Below are 21,419 nucleotides of genomic sequence, written 5' to 3' on the forward strand. Positions count from 1 at the left end.
CTGTAAGCATAGGAGGGGAGTTCAGATGCTAGACTATCAAAAGTAAAACAGACACATGTCTTTTTCAATAAGCATTCAATAAATATTTATTAGATGAATGAATGAGAGAATCGGAGTCATGATTTCCTGTCTCTAAACATTTACATCATCAAGCATTGAAGTGATTATGGTACCACTTACGTGATTCACAAGAAAATCAATTCCAAGCCATCAAATAAGGAAAAGATAAGCAAAATCAGCAAAGTTCTGTTTTTTAAAAAGATACCATATTGTTAAATTATTTAAATAAAATTATTTGAATTAAATTTAAAGTGTCTTGTGGTTTCCCCTTTTTGTAATACCTGAAGCACCTATTTGTTTGCTTATCTTATCATTTACCACTGGATACAGCTGGGGTTTGAACTTGGCCAAACTAATTCCAGAGCACTTAACTACTGTTTTTATAGTCTTCGTATAGTTATGTTCAGCAGTGACTTAATTAAAGCAAAAACAACAGCAAACTGTTATTTTAGAGAGCTCAGTGAGAGGAATGTTTCTGCTTGTGAAAAAGAAGCCTTTATTTCTTTTTTTTTTTTAAGATTTTATTTATTTATTTATTTGACAGAGAGAGAAACAGCGAGAGAGGGAACACAAGCAGGAGGAGTGGGAGAGGGAGAAGCAGGCTTCCTGCGGAGCAGGGAGCCTGATGCGGGGCTCTATCCTAGGACCCACGCCCCAAGAAGTCTTTATTTCTAAACCATCTTACCCATCAAATATAAGGTCTTCTTACAGTCATTTTGGAACACTGTCTGGCATTATGTACCAAAGTTGAATATACTCATACGCTACATCCTAGCAATTTTTTTAATGCCTGCATTTGTGCCTCAGAAATGTAGAAAACTCTGTGTGGCTTTGTAATTATTTATAATAGCCTAACATTGGAAACAAGCCAAGTGTCTATTAATAATAGAGTGGATAAATAAAATTGTGATATATTCTTAAAATGAAAAACTCTACAGAAATGAAAACTAACAAATTACTGCTATGCGTATGAGTAAGACTGTCTCAAACACACATTGGAGAGTGAGAAAAGCTAGACCAAGAATACATTCTATATGAATCCTTCTGCCTTCCGTTTATGTAAAAGTGCAGAAACAGACAAAACTCATCTCGCATTAAAAGTCAAGATAGTAGTTCTTTTTTGGGAAGATTCAAGGGGGACGGAGGGCTTCCTGTTACTGGTAGTGTTCTATTTCTTGACCTGGGAGATATTTATAATAGGTAGTATGTTCACTCTGGAAATTCACGGAGTTGTACCGTTTCTATACATATGTGATACTTTAATTAAAAACTAAAAACAGGGGCGCCTGGGTGGCTCAGTCGTTAAGCGTCTGCCTTAGGCTCAGGTCATGATCCCGGGGTCCTGGGATCGAGCCCCGCATCAGGCTCTCTGCTCCGCGGGAAGCCTGCTTCTCTCTCTCCCACTCCCCTTGCTTGTGTTCCCTCTCTGGCTGTGTCTCTCTCTGTCAAATAAATAAATAAAATCTTTAAAAAAAAAAAAAAGTAAAAACAAGGGGCGCCTGGATGGCTCAGTCGTTAAGCATCTGCCTTCGGCTCAGGTCATGATCCCAGGGTCCTGGGATCGAGCCTCTGCATCGGGCTCCCTGCTCCTCAGGAAGCCTGCTTCTCCCTCTCCCACTCCCCCTGCTTGTGTTCCCTCTCTCGCTGTGTCTCTCTCTCTCAAATAAATAAATAAAATCTTTAAAAAAATAAAATTAAAAAAAGACAAAAAACAGACTTGTGTATGGACTACTTTGGGGAGCATGGCTCAGTGAACCCCCTGAAGTTGTATGTAAAGTTTTATCTGAATATGTACATGTTTGTGTATTTTAAGGGAGAGAAGATCCTTAGCACTAATCAGATTCTCAGGGGGGTTCATGACTTTAAAAAGGTTAAGAACCTACCTCACCAAAGCCTGAATATTCAGAAAAATTATCATTAAATACATTATGATGGAAAGCTTGTTTTTACAATGAGGTAAATCCTTGCCTCTGTGATCAGACCCTATGTTTTACATCCCATCTTCTCACACTTTCTTAAGGTTTTGCTTTTATAGTCATCATCTTTTTCTCCTTCATCCTCATTTTCTTTCTCTCTGGATGATTGCCATTGGCAAATCCCCATTAATTAATTTCATTCTTCTTTTTTTTTTTTTTTTTTCTTAAGGCCTCTGTTGATTCCATGTCTTCTACCGGTTGCCACTCTGTTTCTCAACTCCCCTTCACATCAAAATGCCTACAAAGGGTTATGGATACTTCCTCACCTCCTGTGTTCTCCTCAGCTCGTTCCAGTTGGGCTTTCCTTCTTATAACACTCTACTGAAATCGGTCTTCTCAAGGTCACGATGATTTGAGTTTTGTAAAATATCTCTATTTGAGAGAAAGTGGGGTGAGAGCACCTTAGGTACAGGGAATTGATTTAATCGTTATTTCTCATTTCATGGTATGCTTTCGTCATTGGCCTATGCTAAGGCAGGGGCCCTGCTTTAATTTCATCTTTTTTTATGCTCCATTTTCACTCTCATTCTCTTTCCCCTGTAGATACCCACTTTAGATATTTAGCATATCATCCTGAATGTATCTTTGAAAACTATAGTGATGTTTTTTAATGTATATAAGTGAAAGCTTTCTTGTTATACATTCCTTTCTGTTTCTTCCTATTTTCATTCAGTAAATTTAAAAAATTTATCGGGGGGCGCCTGGGTGGCTCAGTCGTTAAGCGTCTGCCTTCGGCTCGGGTCATGATCCCAGGGTCCTGGGATCGAGCCTCGCATCGGGCTCCCTGCTCCACGGGTGGCCTGCTTCTCCGTCTCCCACTCCCCCTGCTTGTGTTCCCTCTCTCGCTGTCTCTCTCTCTGTGTCAAATAAATAAATAAAATCTTTAAAAAAATAAAAATAAATAAAAAATTTATCAGTGTTGCTGTGTGCATCCATTTAATTGCTTCTAACTTCTACATGGCATTCAAATCATGGTATCTGCCACATTTTAAAATGATTCCTTTACTTTCGGACACCTCAACTTGTTCATTCATTCATTCAACAAATATTGACCACACACTATTCTCTAGGCACTGTACTAGTTATTGGTTATATAGCAGTGACTGAAATAGAAAAATTCCTACCCTCATTGAACTTATAATCTTGTGGATAGACAAAGAGATAATAAAATGAGTAAGTATAGTATGTACTATGTTAGGTGGTGAAAAGTAGTAAGGTGAGAAAATCAGAACAAGGAAAGAGAATATGAAGTGTTGGATGTGGAAGGCTGTTGACCTTTTAAATAGGGTGGCCAGGGAAAGCTTCACTGAGATGGTGACCGAGAAGGGAGCGCCTGAGGATGGGCTGGCTTGGCTGGCATCCGGGAAGGCTAGTCCGGGTACTGAGAGCAGCAGGTAGAAAAGCCCCAGAGACTGGAACATGCCTGGTTTGTTCAAGGATCAGTCAGAACACTGACATGTTACCTCCAAGAAGCTCTCTAAGAGTTTTTTGGTTTTTTTTTTTTTTTTAAGATTTTATTTGACAGAGAAACAGCGGGAGAGGGAACACAAGCAGGGGGAGTAGGAGAGGGAGAAGCAGGCTTCCCGCCAAGCAGGGAGCCCGATGTGGGGCTTGATCCCAGGACCCTGGGATCATGACCTGAGCCGAAGGCAGACGCTTAACGACTGAGCCACCCAGGTGCCCCTGAAAGTCCTATTATTTAGATGTTGACTCTAATTTTTCTAGCCTCTGTGTTTGGTGGGGGTTCAGAACTAATTCTTTAATTTTTCTCCTTTCAAATGCACTTTATTTTTTACAGCAGTTTTAGGTTCACAGCAAAATTGAAGAGAAAGTACAGAGTTCCCATATACTCCTGTCCCCAGCACAGGCACAGCCTCCCCCACGATAAACATCCCACACCAGAGTAGGACGTTTGTTACAATCTGTGAACCTACGTTGACACATGATTATCACCCAAAGTCCATAGTTTGCATTACGGTTCCCTCTTTGTGTTGTACATTCTGTGGGTTTTGACAAATGTATAATGACATATATATAATGACAGATACAGAATAGTTTCACTGCCCTAAAAATCCTCTGTGCTTAGCCTATTTATCCCTCTTCTCTAACCATTGGCAATCCCGATCTTTTTACTGTCTCCAAGTTTTGCCTTTTCCAGAATGTCCTATAGTTGGAATCATACAGTATGTAGTCTTTTCCGGTTGACTTTTTTCACTTAGTAATATGCATGTAAGGTTCTTCTGTGTCCTTTTGTGGCTTAATAGCTCACTTCTTTTTAGAACTGAGTAATATTCCATTGTCTGGATGTATCACAGTTTATCTGTTCACCTACTGAAGAACACCTTAGTTCTTTCCAAGGTGTGGCAATTATGAATAAAGCTGCTGTGAACATCCACATACAGTTTTTTTATGGACATGTTTTCACCTCATATATGTAAATGCCTAGAAGTGTGATTGCTGGATTATATGGTAAGAGTATGCCTAGTTTTGTCAGAAACTACCAAACTGTCTTCCAGACGACTGTATGTGCCATCTTGCATTCCTACCAGCAGTGAATGAGAGTTTCTGTTGCCCCACATCCTTGCCATCATTAGGTGTCAGGGTCCTGGATTTTGGCTCTTCTAATAGGGGTATGGTGGTATCTCATTGTTACTTTACTTTGCATTTCCCTAGTGATATATGATGTGGAACGTCTTTTCATATGCTTCCTCGTCTTCTGTTTATCTTCTTTGGTGAGCATCTGTTCAGGTCTTTTGCCCATTTTTTAATCAGGTGGTTTGTTTTATTGTTGAATTTCAGGTGTTCTTTATATACTTTGGATAACAGTCCTATATCAGATACATCTTTTGCAAGTATTTCTCCCAGTCAGTGGGTTGTCTTCTCATTCTGTTAAGCCTCCATATTTTCAAACTTTTATAATATATATCTTCCATTTATTTATACCTTTCTAACATCTCATCCTGATCATCTCCTTACTGATTTTATTTTTTACTGTATGCATTTTGTTATTTAACCTACTTTAAATTTTTCGGTTATTACATTTTTAACACCCAATATCTCTAGTTGGTTCTTTATTTTTCCTTATTATTTTCCTAATATCCTACTTTAGTTTCCTGAGGATGTTTGTTATGCTTATCTAAGAAATGTGTTTGGTCTGGACCATAAATTCTGTTTCCTCTGGGATAGGTTGTTCTGGTTTTGGCCTTTTTTCCCTACCCCTCCCTTGTACTCCTGCAATGTTTATTTATTTATTTATTTATTTCCTGGAGCTCACATTCCCTTGAGAATATCAACTCCTTTGATAATATGAATAGGCAAAATCCCATGTTCAAATTTATCCCCTTCCTGGTGAATTTATAGAGTATAAGTATATGCACGTGTGAGAGAAGTGTGTTTAGGTTAAAGCTAGTGCAGCTTTACCAAAGAAATAGTTTGGTTTTGGCTATTAGATAAACAGGTAGAGTTGTCAAGTAGGCATTTTGGGTCTCGATGGCAAGTCATGGGTGGTGATATGATTTTGAAAGTGAGCAGCAGTTAGTGTAACTAATACGTTTTCATGAGAATAAGAAGAAAGGGAAAATCCTGGAGGTTGGTTTGATTGCTGAAAATTTGTTAAGGGATTTTAAAGAATAGAAGATATACTTTGTCTAGGACTGGTTCTGACCATCGGGTTGTTTAGAAAGAACAATACATCATCTAACCAAGCTGATTTGCTTACCCTTGTCAATTATGGGTCATTGTTTCAGGCTTCTGTGGAATAGTCTACATAGTATATCTACAGTTGACCCTTGAACAACACCAGTTGGAACTGAGTGGGTCTATTTATATGTAGATTTTTAAAGTACAGTAGTGTAAATGCATTTTCCCTTATGATTTTCTTAATAACATTTTCTTTTCTTCAGCTTCTCTTCTTCAGTATGCAATACATATAACATACAAAGTATGTGTTAATCGACTATGTTATTGGTAAAGCTTCTGGTCAGCAGTAGGCAAGTAATAGTTAAGTTTTGGGGGGTCAAAAGTTATATGCATATTTTCGACTGCATCGAGGGCTGATACCCCCACACTGTTCAAGGGTCAACTGTCGTAGCAAAAGATCTGGGATAAGGAGTTTCGGGCCCTGCTCTGTTACTGATGAGCTTTTGGGCAAATCAAATTTACCTTTCTACATTTTAATTTCCTCATCAACAAAAGGTTGAGACTGAACCAAAAGACTTCTAAGGTCTTTTTTAAAAAATTCTATTAGTTTTGGGGCACCTGGGTGGCTCAGTCGGTTAAGCATCTGACTCTTGATTTCAGCTCAGGTCATGGTCTTGGGATCGTGAGATGGAGCCCTGCATTGGGCTCTGCACTTGGCGCAGAGTCTGCTTGAGATTTTTCTCTCTCCCTCTGCCCCTCCCCTCCTTGCTCTTTAAATAAATAAATAAATAAAATTTAAAAAAATGTTATGAGTCTCTAAAGACATACAGTTGTAAATCTAGACCAGAAGATTGATTTTTAAAAAATATTTTCTTGAGATGATTTCACCAGAATTGAATTAGTTGATAAGAGTACAATTAGTTTTGGGGCACCTGGGTGGCTCCGTCTGTTAAGCGTCTGCCTTCGGATCAGGTCATGGTCCCAGGGTCCTGGGATTGAGCCCTGTATCGGGCTCCCTGCTCAGCAGGAAGCCTGCTTCTCCCTCTCCCACTCCCCCTGCTTGTGTTCCCTCTCTCGCTGTCTCTCTCTCTGTCAAATAAATAAAATCTTAAAACAAAACAAAAAAAGAGTACAATTAGTTTTAAGTACTTGCTGGATTACTTTTTAGAAAAATTATAATGTAGTACCTCAAAGTTTAATTTCTTTAATTATTTGCAAGGCCAGCAATTCTTCCAAGCATTTTAGTATTTGGGCATGAATTGTATGAATTGTTTGTTTATAGTCATTGATCATCTAGTAAATCCTAGTAAACCCTACAGATTAAAAAATTATATTAATCATTATTAACTGGAAGAATAACAGAATTCTCAAAGTTGTTTTCAGGTATTCTCAACAATCCTTTTCAGGTGCTTCTTAACAAATAAATGTATTACTTATTATAGTTCGTGGGGAAAAGTAAAAAAGGATTTTTAAAAAGGCTTTTAAAATATATTTAAATAGGTGGTAAGATGAAATAAGAAATCAAAATGCTTGGGGTACCTGGGTGGCTCAGTCAGTTGATCACAGGGTCCTGGAATGTAGCCCTGAGTTGGGCTCCATGCTCAGCAGGAAGTCTGCTTGAGGATTCTGTCTCTCCCTCTCCTTCTGCCACTCCCCCTGCTATGCATACGCACTCTCTCTCTCTCAAATAAATAAATCTTAAAAAAAATCAAAATGCTCAACATTAATCCAATGACAAAACTGTAAATCTTATCTGTCTACTTTTCAAAAACAGTGATATTTTAAATCAGTGGATCTTATTTTTTATTATATATTTATATAGCTGAATTTGAGATTGCTTGTCTTATGTAATGTATTTTTAATCACCCCAATGAGTACTATTTCTTTTTTTTTAAGTTCTTATTTAATCAGTGAGTACTATTCCAAATAGCTTGTATATGGCTAAGACATAGAGAAGAAAAACCAGATATTATATACTTGAGAGAAACTTTTGGGAAGATTCCAATGGAAGCAACAATTCATTTCAGATACTAGCTAACAAATGCTTATGATAATTTAAAGAGGAAGTAAGAACTTTGAGATGTGGGAGTGGTATGCATATGGGAAATTAAGTAAAAAAAGATGGTGCAAGAGACAAAATTTAAAACAAGACTTCTCTTTCACTCTAGACTGGTATGTACCATATATTTGCATTTCATATGCAGTGCTGAATATGAACAGATTTTCATTACAGGATTGGTAGTTGATATTTGTTGTTACCATTAATTTATATGCAATCTAATTTCACTATAGGAGTGGTAAATTTCATAGGTTCCTTATGTTTAAAGAATATAAATAGCATTAAAAATTCTCCAGATACCAGGGTGCCTGGGTGGCTCAGTCAGTTAGGCGTCTGCCTTCTGCTCAGGACATGATCCTGGAGTCCCAGGATCGAGCCCCATGTTGGGCTCCCTGCTCAGCGGGGAGTCTGCTTCTCCCTCTCCCTCTGCTGCTCCCCCTGCTCCTTCTCTCTCTCTCTCTCTCTCACTCACTCTCTCTCAAATAAATAAATAAAATCTTTAAAAAAAAATTCTCCAGATACTATTTCCTCATTCCCCCCCACTTCTTTTTTAAGGTTTTATTTTTAAGTAATCTCTACACCCAGCATGGGGCTCGAACTTACAACCCCGAAACCAAAAGTCGTGCTCCACCGACTGAACCAGCTAAGCTTCCCTCCTCATCTCTCTTAACCATTTCCTACTTTTCTCCCTCCATTTCTGCACTTTTTAACTTTTATTCCTTTTATGCCTTTCCCCCCTCATCTTTTTTATTCCTTTTCTTGCCATATCTCTTTGTTCATCTTTCTTCCTTTTCTGTTTTACTCTTTTCTCTTATTTTGGTCATCTGTTCTTTTTATTACCTGCTAATTGCCTCATACTCATCAACTAGTTTAACTTCTCCCACTTACCTATTAACTTTTTTGTTCATCAAAGCCTATGTTCACTAGCTAACCCTTAGATCTCCCCAGGGAATTGCTTTCTTCTCTTCCATTCTTGAAGTATGGTGTAGTAGAACTCCAAGTTAAAAGCCATGAGAGGTGAGTCATAAACTGATGTATTTGGTCTTGGACAAGCTGTTTAACTTTTATGTCTCAACTTCTTCAATTATAAAAAGAAGAATTGAAACTAAATCTCCAAGGACCTTTCCTGGCTCCAAAATCCTGTGATTCTGTGGTGTCGTAACTTTCCCATTTTTTTCCTACTGTGCTGACCTCATTAATCTAAAAAATATTTACAAACCTATCATGTGTTTGTAACTGCTATAATTTATATGAGGGAATCAAAAGAAATAAAGGACAGGGTTCCTGACTTTGAATTGTTTTATAGTCTGTCTGGAGAGGAGGTATCTGTACGTTAACACTCAATAATTTCCAGTCTGTTCCTCTTCTTTCCAGACTAGATCCATATTCCCAAGGGAATACCAGCTACTTTAGTTCCAACCTAATTTCTGGATGAGGGGTGGGGTTGCCCCTGAACACAGTAGAAGACTCCTTTTTATGTTCTTATATATCTAGGAATTCCTGTTGTAGCTGTCTTGTAGCACTATTTTACATTGTCCACTTGATTCTAGTCTAGAATTTATCCATGATAGACAAATTTATCTTGGAAGTAAGGAGATTAGTCTTCGTTGTGCTTTAGTAGATGACCACTCTGTCCTTCTTATACTTTTTTGTGCATTCATATGTCTGTGCATTTATATGTTTGTATAATTATATTCAAATATAATGTTCCAGATGGCTAAGTAAATGTGACCAGCAAGTCTTTTCACACCATATATATTTACACTTTTTCCTTTGGTTTGTTTCTGCACCTACTTTGTATGGGGGTATTGCTTTTGGAGACATTATCTTTTCCTTTCTCAGGCTATATGCACTCTCTGGTAAAAACATACCACTCCATAGGGATTTAGGGACGGTGGTTGGGGGGAGCAGGAGGGAAGTGGGCATATTTATTAAAGGTCAGCTTAGGAACCCTTGTGATAGAATTGTTCTGTATCTTGACCTTGGTGATGAATACATGAAGCTGCGTATGTGATAAAAATGCATAGAACTAAATATACCCACATGCACACAAACACACACACACACGAATACAAGTCAAACTGGGGAAATCAAAACAAGATAGGTAAATTCATCAATGCAGTATTCTGACTGTGATATTGTATTATAGTTTTGTAAGATGTTGTCATTGGGGGAAACTGGGTAAAAGGTGTGCCAGATCTTTATTATTTCTTTCAACTGAATGTGAATCTATAATTATCTGAAAATAAAAGGTTTGACTAAAAATAATAGCAATTTATAGGAGTCTGTGCTGAAAGATAATATATGTAGTTGCAGGAAGTACATTGACATACCACACTGGGCATGAATTCCGTAAAGTTGCAGGATGCAAAATCAGTATAACAAATCTGTTGTGTTTCCATACACTAATAATGAACTATCAGAGAAATTAAGAAAACAAATCCATTTACAATTACATTGAAAAGAATAAAATATCTAGGAATAAATTTAACCAAGGAGGTGAAAGACCTGTACCCTAAAAACTGTAAGACAATGATCAAAGAAATTGAAGAAGACACAAATAAATGGAAAGATATTCCATGGATTGAAAGAATTAATATTGTTAAAATGTCCATAGTGCCCAAATCTTATTCTTCAAATAAGATTTCTGCCTCTTTCTCTCTGTCTTCTTCTGAGAGTCCTATAGTGCAAATGGTAGTTCATTTGATGTCCCATAAGTCCCAGTGTCTCTTTGCTATCTTCTAGCAATAAGATTTTAGAAATATTTGAAAAATATATACGCCAAATATATATGCCCCTCCATATTTACTGACTGAAATTTTTCAGTGAGTCTGGAGTGATGTCTTAGTTTTGGAAACACATATACCCATCCTGACCATTTTTAGCAGTTCAAAACATAAAATGAGCCATCTACCGATTCCATGCAATTTCTATTAAAGTTCCAATGGCATTTTTCATAGAAATCCTAAATTTGTGTGGAACTGCAAAAGATTCTGAGTAGCCAAAGCAATCTTGAGAAAGAAGAACAAAGCTGGAGGAATCCCACTTCCTGATTTCAAACTATATTACAAAGGTAGAGTAATCAAAACAGTATGATATTGGCATAAAAACGGACCCATAGATCAATAGAACAGAATAGAGAGCCCAGAAATAAACCTATGCTTACATAGCTAATTAATCGATGGCAAAGGAGGTAAGACTATACAGTGGGGATGGACAGTCTCTTTAATAAATGGTGATGGGCAAGCTGGACAGCCACATGTAAAAGAATGAAGCTGGATCACTATCTTTCACCATACACAAAAATTAACCCAAAATAGATTAAAGACTCAAGCATAAGACCTGAAACCATAAAACTTCTTGAAGAAAACTTAGTAACCTCCTAGACATTGATCTTGGTGATGATTTTTTGGAATTTGACACCAGAAATGAAGGCAACAAGAGCAAAAATAAACAAGTTGGGACTACATCAAACTAAAAAGCTATGTAGAGCAAAGGAAACCATTAACAAAATGAAAGGGCAACCTACCAAATGGGAGGAAATATTTGTAAATTATATATCTGACAAGGGGTTAATATCCAAAATACATATAGGATTTGTATAACTCAATAACAAAAAAAAAAACAAGCAATCCAGTGAAAAAATGGGCAGAGGATCTGAATAGACATTTTTTTCCAAAGAAGACATACAAATGGCAAACAGGTACATGAAGAGATACTCAACATCGCTAAATCATCAGGGAAATGCAAATCAAAAACACAATGAGATCACCTCACACCTGTTAGAAGTGCTGTTATCAAATAACAATAAATAATATGTGTTGGCAATGATGTGGAGAAAAGGGAACCCTCCTTATGCACTATTGATGGGAATGTAAATTGGCACAGCTAATGTGGAAAACTGTGGAATTTCCCCCCAAAATTAAAAATAGAACTACCATACATTCTAGCAATTCCACTTCTGAGTGTTTATCCACAGAAAATAAAACCACCAGTTCAAAAAGATATATGCACCCACCCCTGTGTTCATTACAGCATTGTTTACAGTAGCCAAGATATGGAAGCAACCTAACTAATCAATCAATAGATGAATGGATAAAGAAGATGTGGTATGTGTGTGTACACATATATACAGTGGAATATTACCCATAAAAAGAATGAAATCTTCCCATTTGTGACAACATGGATGGACCTTGAGGGCATCTAAGTTAAAGAAGTCAGAGAAAAATATCATATGATTTCACTTATATGTAGAATTAAGGTACAAAACAAAACAGAATTTTCTAGTTTTCCTAATTTCATTAATTTCTGGTTTCATACCATTGTGGTTGGAAAAGATGCTTGATATAATTTTAATCCTCTTAAATTTATTAATTTGTAGCTTAGCCTATGATCTATCTTGGAAAATGTCGGATGTGCACTTGAGAAGAATGTGTATTCTGGGGCACCTGGGTGGCTCAGTCGGCTAAGCATCTGACTCTTGATGTCGGCTCAGTCCTGTATCCCTATAATCCCCGCATCAGGCTCTGCACTCAGCAAGGAGTCTGCTTGTTTCTCTACTCTTCCCCCTACTCATGCTCGCTCGCTCTCTCTCAAATAAATAAATAAAATCTTTAAAATAATGTTATATCCTCTTGTTGGATTGACCCCTTTATCATTATGTAACACCCTTCTTTGTTTCCCATTATAGTCTTTGTTTTGAAGTCTGTTTGTCTAATATAGATTAGATATTCCAGCTTTCTTTGGTTTCCATTTTCATGGAATATCTTTTTCCCTCTCTTCACCTTTTTTTTCCATCCCTTCACTTTCTTTTTTTTTTTTTTAAGTTTTTATTTATTCCAGAGAGGGAGTGGGGGTGGGGGGAAGAGCAGAGGGAGAGGAACAGGCAGGCTCTGTGCTTGGGGCTGGATCTCAGGACCCTGAGATCATAACCTGAGCCTAAGCCAAGAGTCAGACTCTCAACTGACTGAGCCACCCAGCTGCCCCGATCCCTTCACTTTCAATTTGTGTGTGCCCTTACATCTAAAATGTGTCTCTTGTAGGCGGCATATAGATGGGTCTTTGTTTAATCCATTTAGCTACTCTGTGTTTTGATTGGAAAATTTAGTCCATTTACATTTAAAATAATTATTGATGGATATGTGCTTACTGACATTTTGTTGTTTTCTGTTTTTGTAGTTTCTCTCTTTTCCTTCTTTGCTCTCTTTTGTGGTTTGATGACTTTTTTAAGAGATTTATTTATTTGAGAGAAAGAGAGACAGTGCCTGAGTGGGAGTTGGGGGTGGGGAGGAAGGGGCAAAGGGAGGAGAGAGAATCTCAAGCAGACTCCCCAATGAGTGAGGAGCCTGACACAGGACTGGATCTCACGATCCTGAGATCATGCCCTGAGCCAAAAGCAAGAGTCGGGTGCTTAACCGACTGAGCCACCTGAGTGCCTCTGATGCCCTTCTTTAGTGGATGGTTATATTCCTTTCTCCGTATCTTTTGTGTATTTACTATAGGTTTTTGCTTTGTGGTTACCATGAGGCTTACATATAACAGCCTGTATCTCTAGCAGTCTATTTTAAGTCGATAACAACTAAAGTTTGATCCCATTCTAAAGCTCAATATTTATACTCTCCTTCTCCACATTTTATGTTTTTGATGTCACATTTCACATCTTTTTATTTTGTGTATCCTTTAACTAATATCTTAATCATAATTATTTTTACCACTTTTGTCTTTTAACCTTCATATTAGCTTTATAAGTAATTAATCTACTTACCTTTGCTATATATTTAATTTCCCAGTGAGACTTATTCTTTCATGTGTGTTTTTGTTACTAATGAAAGAAGTTCCCTTAACTTTTCTTGTAAGGCCAGTTTAGTGGTGATAAACTCCTTTAGCTTTTTCTTGTCTGGAAAACTTTATCTTTCAATTCTGAATGTTAATTTTTCTGGGTAGAGTATCCTTGGTTGTAAGTATTTTTCTTTCAGCACTTTGAATATCATGCCACTCCCTTCTGGCCTGCAAAGCTGGTGCTGAGAAATCCACTGATAGTCTAATGGGGGAATTCCTTTGTACATAACAAGCTGTTTTCCTCTTGCTTTTAATATGTTGTCCTTGGATTTAACTTTTCACATTTTAATTATAATGTGTCTTGATGTGGGTTTCTTTGGCTTTCTCTTGTTTGGAGCTGGTTAGGTTTCCTGAATCTGAGTGTTTTTTCCTTCCCCAGATTAGGGAAGTTTTTTGCCATTATTTCTTCAAATAAGATTTCTGCCTCTTTCTCTCTTTCTTCTTCTGAGAGTCCTATAATGCGAATGGTAGTTCATTTGATGTCCCATAAGTCCCATTGTCTCTTTGCTATCTTCTAGCAATAAGATTTTAGAAATATTTGAAAAATATATATGCCAAATATATATGCCACTCCATATTTACTGACTGGAATTTTTCAGTGAGTCTGAAGTGGAGTGGTATCTTAGTTTTAGAAACACATATATCCATCCTGACCATTTTTAGCAGTTCAAAGCGTAATAGGGTTGTTGTTCTGTTATTTCTTATTCAGTTTCATCCTTCATTCCATTCTAAGACATTTTATCAAATTTTGACTCAAATAATTTTGGTCCTTTCCTCCTTTCTCTTCTACTTCCCACAAACACACCCATATCAAGTATCACCAGCTTAGGTAAATCTGATGTCTGTTGCTATTATTTCCCTCTTATCAGTAGATACTCCATGTTGGTTAGAGCTGTGGTTTCTTCCTCTTGATGTGCTTGTGATTACCGTGTTTCAGTTTGCTTTCCTGCAAAAGCTTTTGACCCTTACTGAAACTTGTGTGTGTGAGCGTGTGTTCAGTATTATAAAGATAACATAAAATAAGTTAATGTGATACAGTTGGATTCACTATACTCTAAGACTTCATCAGTGGCATCATCTTTTCATTTGGTGTTTAAAATTACTCGTAACTACAACTTACTAAACTACTCAATTTTAAGAAAATATGGTGATGGCATATTGAATTCCATAATACAAATTGCTTATCTTGGTCAGAAGACCTGGGTTCCTTAATGATATCCCAACCATGTCTTGTTAAGGAGTTGATATAACTGATGCTATTTAAATGGTATTTTAAAATCTGTAATAATCTAGAGGAGAACACAGGCAGAAACCTCTTTGACCTCAGCCATAACAACTTGTTACTAGACACATCACCACAGACAAGGTAAACAAAAGCAAAAAATGAACTTTGGGACTTCATCAAGATAAAAAGCTTCTGCACAGCAAAGGAAACAATTAACAAAAAAAACTAAAAGGCAGCCTATGGAATGGGAGAAGTTATTTGCAAGTGACATATCTGATAAAGGGTTAGTATCCAAAATCTATAAAGAACTGATCAAACTCAACACCCAGAAAACAATCCAGTTAAGAAAGGGCAGAAGACATCAATAGACACTTTTCCAAAGAAGACATACAAATGGCTAACAGACACATGAAAAGGTGCTCAATATCACTCACCATCAGGGAAATACAAATCAAAACCACAATAGATACCATCTCACACCTGTCAGGATGGCTAAAATTAAGAACATAAGAAACAACAGGTGTTGGTGAGGATGCAGAGTAAGGGGAATCCCCCTTGCACTGTTGGTGAGAATGCAAACTGGTGCAGCCACTCTGGAAAACAGTATAGAGGTTCCTCTAAATGTTAAAGATAGAACTACCCTATGATCCAGCTATTGCACTACTAGATATTTACCCAAAGAATATAAAACTACAGATTCAAAGGGATACATGCACCCTGATGTTTATAGCAACATTATCAATAGAAGCCAAACTATGGAAAGAGCCCAAATGTTCATCAACTGAGAATGGATAAAGAAGATGTGGTATATGTATACAATGGAATATTACTCAGCCATCAAAAAGAATGAAATCTTGCCATTTGCAATGACATGGATGGAGCTAAAGTATATTATGCTAAATCAAATAAGTCAGAGAAATACAAGTACCACATGATCTCACTCATATGTGGAATTTAAGAAAGAAAATAGATGAACATAGGCGAAAGGGGAAAAGAAAAAAAGAACAGAGAGAAACAAGCCATAAAAGACTCTTAACGATAGAGAACAAACTGAGGGTTGAGGAAGGGACGTGGGTGGGGGATGGTCCAGATGGGTGATGGGTATTAAGGAAGGCACTTGTTATGATGAGCATTAGGGGGTTGTATGTAAGTGATGAATCACTAAATTCTACTACAGAATCCAAAATTGTACTGTATCTTAACTACCTAAAATTTAAATTAAAAAAATAATAAAATCTGTAATAAAGGGAAAATACTTTCAAGTATTGACTTCTTTGAAACTTGTTATGTAAATGGAAGTTGCTTGAGTCTGTATTTGAATTGTCTTAAATGTGTGTATTTTTCTGTAGGAATGAGATATATCATGCCCCAGAAATAGGCATTTTTTTCATACTCCTTGCTCCTTTACACATTTGCTCTTTTGTTCCATTATTTATTATTTTATTTTCTCTCTGTCATTGTCCCCATTATCTGCTTTTGTGTGTGTGTGTGTGTGTGTGTGTGTGTGTGTATAGCTATTCTTAACTGAAGGGTGTTTAAGGAAGAGCTGATGTTTGAAAATGACTTATTGGGTCTTAAGCATATGAAAACAATATATGCAATCATTTTCTTTGAAAATTATCATTGTTAACAGAACTTAAGTATCCACAGGCATCTTAGGGGGAAATATTTCATTGGAATTAATTTTGAGTTCAATTTTTATTCTTTCCATTACAGTATTTCTCAAACTCTGAGGCTTGCAGAATTCACAAATTGAGATCTGGCATTATTTTCAGAGAAAGACCTTCAGTAATGCGTAAGTAGTTTTTTTCATTTTGACTTGTTTTTATTAGTTGTTTTCTGTATTAAACACTGAAAAGTTAATTTACCAATCTCTAAACAGAATTTGGCATATATTCACCACATAATGATTATGAATAACAAGTAACACAATATAGCTTATTGAAAGATGTCTTAAAATATGCCCGGGTCACTATTATTGACCATTAGTAGAGGCAACATCCTCAAGTGTAAAGAATACTGGATTAAAGGACTTGAGTCCTTGCCTTGTCTGCCACTAACTAGCTACATATCCTAAGTGAGCCACCTTCTGTGTTTTGGTTTCTTTGGCTATAAAATGAGGGATTAGACTAGGATTAGTAATAAAATCCTTTCCCCTGGAAATGTCTGTTAGTCCCAGCTTAACTTTTTTTCTTTTTACGATAAATCAAAGGTTAGTAATCATCCAAAAGGGAGCTCTCAAATTACATAGTTTCGTTTTGATTTTTTGTGTTGGTTTTTGCTTGGAAATAGATACTGAGAGAGGAGGTGGCTGTTCTATTAGTCTATTAGACTAGGAGACAAGTAAGCCCCCCCCCCCCGCCCAAGAAATTTGCCCCACATAGTCCACTAATTTGGGTTAATCAAGCTTGTTTTTAAAAAGTCACATTTGCCTTGGGTGGGTTGAACCTTTTTAAAAGGAGGTCACCCTACTGTTAAGTATAATATACAAATAAGATTTCTTTCCTTTCAAAATTTCCATAGAATGCTGATCCTGAAGGAGTGCCAGTTTTCAAGGAGATGGGAGAAAGGGACAATAAAATAGGGGTCACATCTATGCACGGGGCTTTTGGAGGGAGAATGATAAGGAAACTAGGCAGGTTGAAGGCCAGCACTTGGTATCTGGAAGGGCTTGAGGTGGAATAAAGGTATAGACAGAGATGTGGAAAAGTAGAACTAGACAGGAAACTCCTTGAAGGCAGAAGCTATGGCTTTCATCAATATTGTCTATCACCAGCTCCTAGAATAGTGTCAGATCTTAGTAAGTATTTATGAAAAATGCATTGGATGAATGAATCACTCAATAAATTTCTAATTTTGCCTAAGACTGTGATGGTTTCGGTTATTGGTTACTAGACTCAAATCATCTAGGTTATTATCTCTGTCTCTTCTACATTCAACAACTCCAGATAGTATTAAGGTAATTGAGGTTCAGAAAATTGATTCTGAATTACAGAAAAAAAGTCCGTACGCTTGAGGGTTATAAAGTGAACTATTAATTCGTTTAACAAATATTATTTTAAGCACCCACCTACCATACTTTGGGTACTAGCTGGGAATGAAAAAAATGGGTTAGTGGTTATAGTGTATAGTTCTACTTCATGGAATATTATGTAGCCATTAGTATAATTATGAAGATTATAGCAGTTTAGGAAAATGCTTACTAAATAAATATACAAATATTTATATTCTATCTTGTAATTGTGCATGAGGATGAGAAGGATGTTTTCTGTTCTCAAAGAAGACTAGGAAACATTGTTAAATATAAACCAGATTTATTATTGGGAATGGAATTTAATTTGTCTTCCTTTTTATTATTTTGTACAATTCATAAAGTTTAAATGAAAATGCAAATAAACTTAAGTTTTAAAACAAATATGATGAATGTGTATTGACCAGAAAGAGGAAATAGTGTTTTGTCAAAGAGGAAGAGAACAAAAACTAAATTTGTAGGATAGTAGATAGGTTACCTTGGTTGGAAGAAAAATGAAAGATGAAGTTTAGAAAAGATGAGAAATGAGGATCTCTGGTTTAGTTTTAGTAATGTAAGAAAGGATGGCTAGATTACATTCTTAACTGTGGAATTACTTTTTAAAAAAAGAAAATTTCTTCTAGCCTATTTATTTAAGTGAACTGGAGTGAAGGATAGTCGAATTAGTCCATTGTGTTATTGACACATATCGACCATTTTATCGATTATAACATATTTTAACATATCGACCATTTTATCGATTATAAACTTAATATCTTGAGTTTGTGACTATTATCATTCTCTATTTGAAAGACTTTTTATCCTTTTACCATTTCAGTAATAGTTTATAATTTTGCAAAACTTCTATGCTCAGATTTTTTGTTTTTCATATATCTTTAAAATGTTACCTTTCCACTCTTGTCTTTTCTTGTCCTTAGAGTTAGCCTAGGTAGAAAATGCTTAACTACTTTGACCTAATGGAGTGATAGAAGAAATACAAAAGAATCTGAATTGATTGGGTAGATATTGAAAGGGAGAAAAACAAACCAGCCTCCATTAGTTCGTGAATGGGCAAGAGCTTTCTTATAACGATTTCTTAATTTAGTTCTCATAAACCTTTTAGGACTACAGAGCATATCCTTCTTGTTTTCTATTCTCAAAGAAAATAGATGTAATTTGAAGTGAAATACTAGCTAAGGAGGTATCTGAAATTTTAAGAAGATGCCTAAAAACATTTTATAAGCTAACTCCTTAAGTTATCTAAATCATATTGAACAAAGAAGAATTAAAAAACAGTGGTTGGTTAATGATGCAGTATTATCGTTACACCAGCTTGAGTAAAGTTGTGTCAGGGTTTTATATTACTGTGATTATTTACAGAACTGTTGGATTGACTGCTTGTTTTGTACGGCCCCCAGTTTAAATGAAGTCAAAGAAATTTACGTCCAAAAAGAAAAAAAAAAAGGAAATTTACCTATGTACCTCCTAATTGTTTAGGGGTTTTTGCTCTCATGTACTACACTAAAAGTCCAAGTTTTGTGTGTGACGAGGAATGCTTTCCTCAAATGCTCTTTCCAAGGAATCGTTGGTGGTTCTTGCCAACACAAGGCATTTTGTCTTAATATACATGTAGTATTTCTCACGAGGATTATAATTTTCACACTCCAGTATAAGTCTCTTGGCTAAATGGAATTGTTAGAAAATACTGTTGTTCTTTTCTATAGTAAAGATTTTCAGTATTTTCTTTGCCTTGTAATTTTTAACAATGTCTCCCCCCTAGCTTCTAAACCTCAAACTTACTTTAAAAACAGTTGAATTAAAATAAAAAGTAGAGGTGCATTTTCAGTATTTTCTGAGTGAATTAAAGGCCATTTAGATATTGCAAGAAGTCACCTGGAATGTTGCCAACTATGTTCTTGGCATTGCATATTTGGTCAGCAGTGCCTTAAAACATTTTGTTTATCTTCCTAACCACTCTCCGCCCTGAAATGAGTAAATGGAAAACAACACCAAGGCAAGAGAACTGGAGTGATATGTAATTTATTTTTTTTGTCAATAAATGTAAGAAGATTTTATCACCACTTTAAAATTGATTATTTTCTTCTATGTATTGATGAGGAATAATAATTTGTTCTCCTTTATTAGTTGTTTACTGTAGTCAGTTGTGAATGAGATCAAATCATTAAAATCTGTGAATCAGGAAGATGTAACAAAATGAATTTTTCATACAAATTTCTCCCAAATATCTGCTTATTAGTATAATAGCTGTTTATTTCCAACTAGCTGGCTAAGGTAGTAACTTTCAAAAGAATTTATTAAATATATGTATGTTTTCATGATAGTACTGTTCTCATTCTCTTTCCCTTCTTTCTGCATAGCAATACGTAAAACTACATAGTATGTGATAGTGACTATATGCTGTAGTTTAAATAACATGAAGTTAGTGGGGCACTTGACTAGCTCAGTTGGAAGAGTATGCGACTCTTGATCTGGGAGTTGTGAGTTCAAGCCCCACATTGGCTGTAATTATTTAATAATTATTACTTAAAAAATAAATAAATCTAAATAACATGAAGTTAGGGTCTAGGAAAAAGGAGAATATTTAAATGTCTTTATTATAATGAAAGGAAAGTGTTTTACCAAGGTATTTTTAAGATTTGTATCTATCAAGAGCTTATAGCTTCAAATTCATGCACACATAAAAGCAAATAAACATATGTAGAAGCTTGGTTAACTTTTGACTTAGCAATTCTACTTTAATAAATTTTTTCTGAAGAAATAATAGCCATAGGTTTATGTTCAAGATTATTCATCATGGCATTTAAAAATATTAGCAAAGTAGAAGTAAAAATGATCAACAATAAGGAAATAGATCAATAATGTTATTTCCATAAAATAAAATACTATGGAGCCATTAAGAAATATTTTCAAAGACTATGTAATGAAATGAAGAAAAAAAGTTAAATACAAAAGTGCTTTTAAAAAAGGTGCTTTAGGGGCGCCTGGGTGGCTCAGATGGTTGGGTGTCTGCCTTCAGCTCAGGTCATGATCCCAGAGTCCTGGGATCAAGTCCCACCTCCGGCTCCTGGCTCGGCGGGGAGCCTGCTTCTCCCTTTCCCTCTGCCTCTCCGCCTGCTCATGCTCTCGCTCTGTGTCTCGAATGAATAAATAAAATCTTTAAAAAAAAAAGGTGCTTTAAAAAAATATTAAAAAATAAAATAAATAAAAAAGGTGCTTTTGTTCTCCTACTTTTTAGAAATGGATAGGGTGAAACTACTTATTTTTTGTGGAGTACCTACCTGTTACATGTAGTCAGCTGAGAGAGACGACTATTTAACAGTCTTCTCAAGAGGCAGCTTATTACTTTCTCTTTACTGTCAGGCTAGGGGCCATTTCTGAAAAGTTTAAGCCTTTATTTTGTGCAGAATCTTATGTGTAAGGCAGTTGCTAATTGGAGTCATATACATATAAAAGAAGTCATATACGTATAAAAGAAGTAGGAACATTTGATCCTTCTTTAGGTTTGTTTTCTAAGCAAACAGTGGGAATATTTAGAGTATATTTAAGCAATGGATACAGATTGCACAAAATGTGGCTTGAATTCTGAAAACT

General features: G+C 36.0%; 1 protein-coding gene across 7 annotated transcripts in view; it reads left to right on the forward strand.

The window, feature by feature from the left end:
* Window positions 1–21,419, forward strand: part of DENND4A (DENN domain containing 4A) — a 145,819-nt gene that overhangs the window by 31,483 nt on the left and 92,917 nt on the right. For all 7 annotated transcript variants that reach the window (XM_078079181.1, XM_078079180.1, XM_078079182.1 and 4 more), the window contains one exon: window positions 16,514–16,592. The gene's annotated coding sequence lies outside the window, so the exon portion shown is untranslated. The remainder of the gene's footprint in view (window positions 1–16,513; window positions 16,593–21,419) is intronic.

This window comes from Halichoerus grypus, chromosome 8, assembly GCF_964656455.1.
Source record: "Halichoerus grypus chromosome 8, mHalGry1.hap1.1, whole genome shotgun sequence".
Lineage (NCBI taxonomy): Eukaryota > Metazoa > Chordata > Mammalia > Carnivora > Phocidae > Halichoerus > Halichoerus grypus.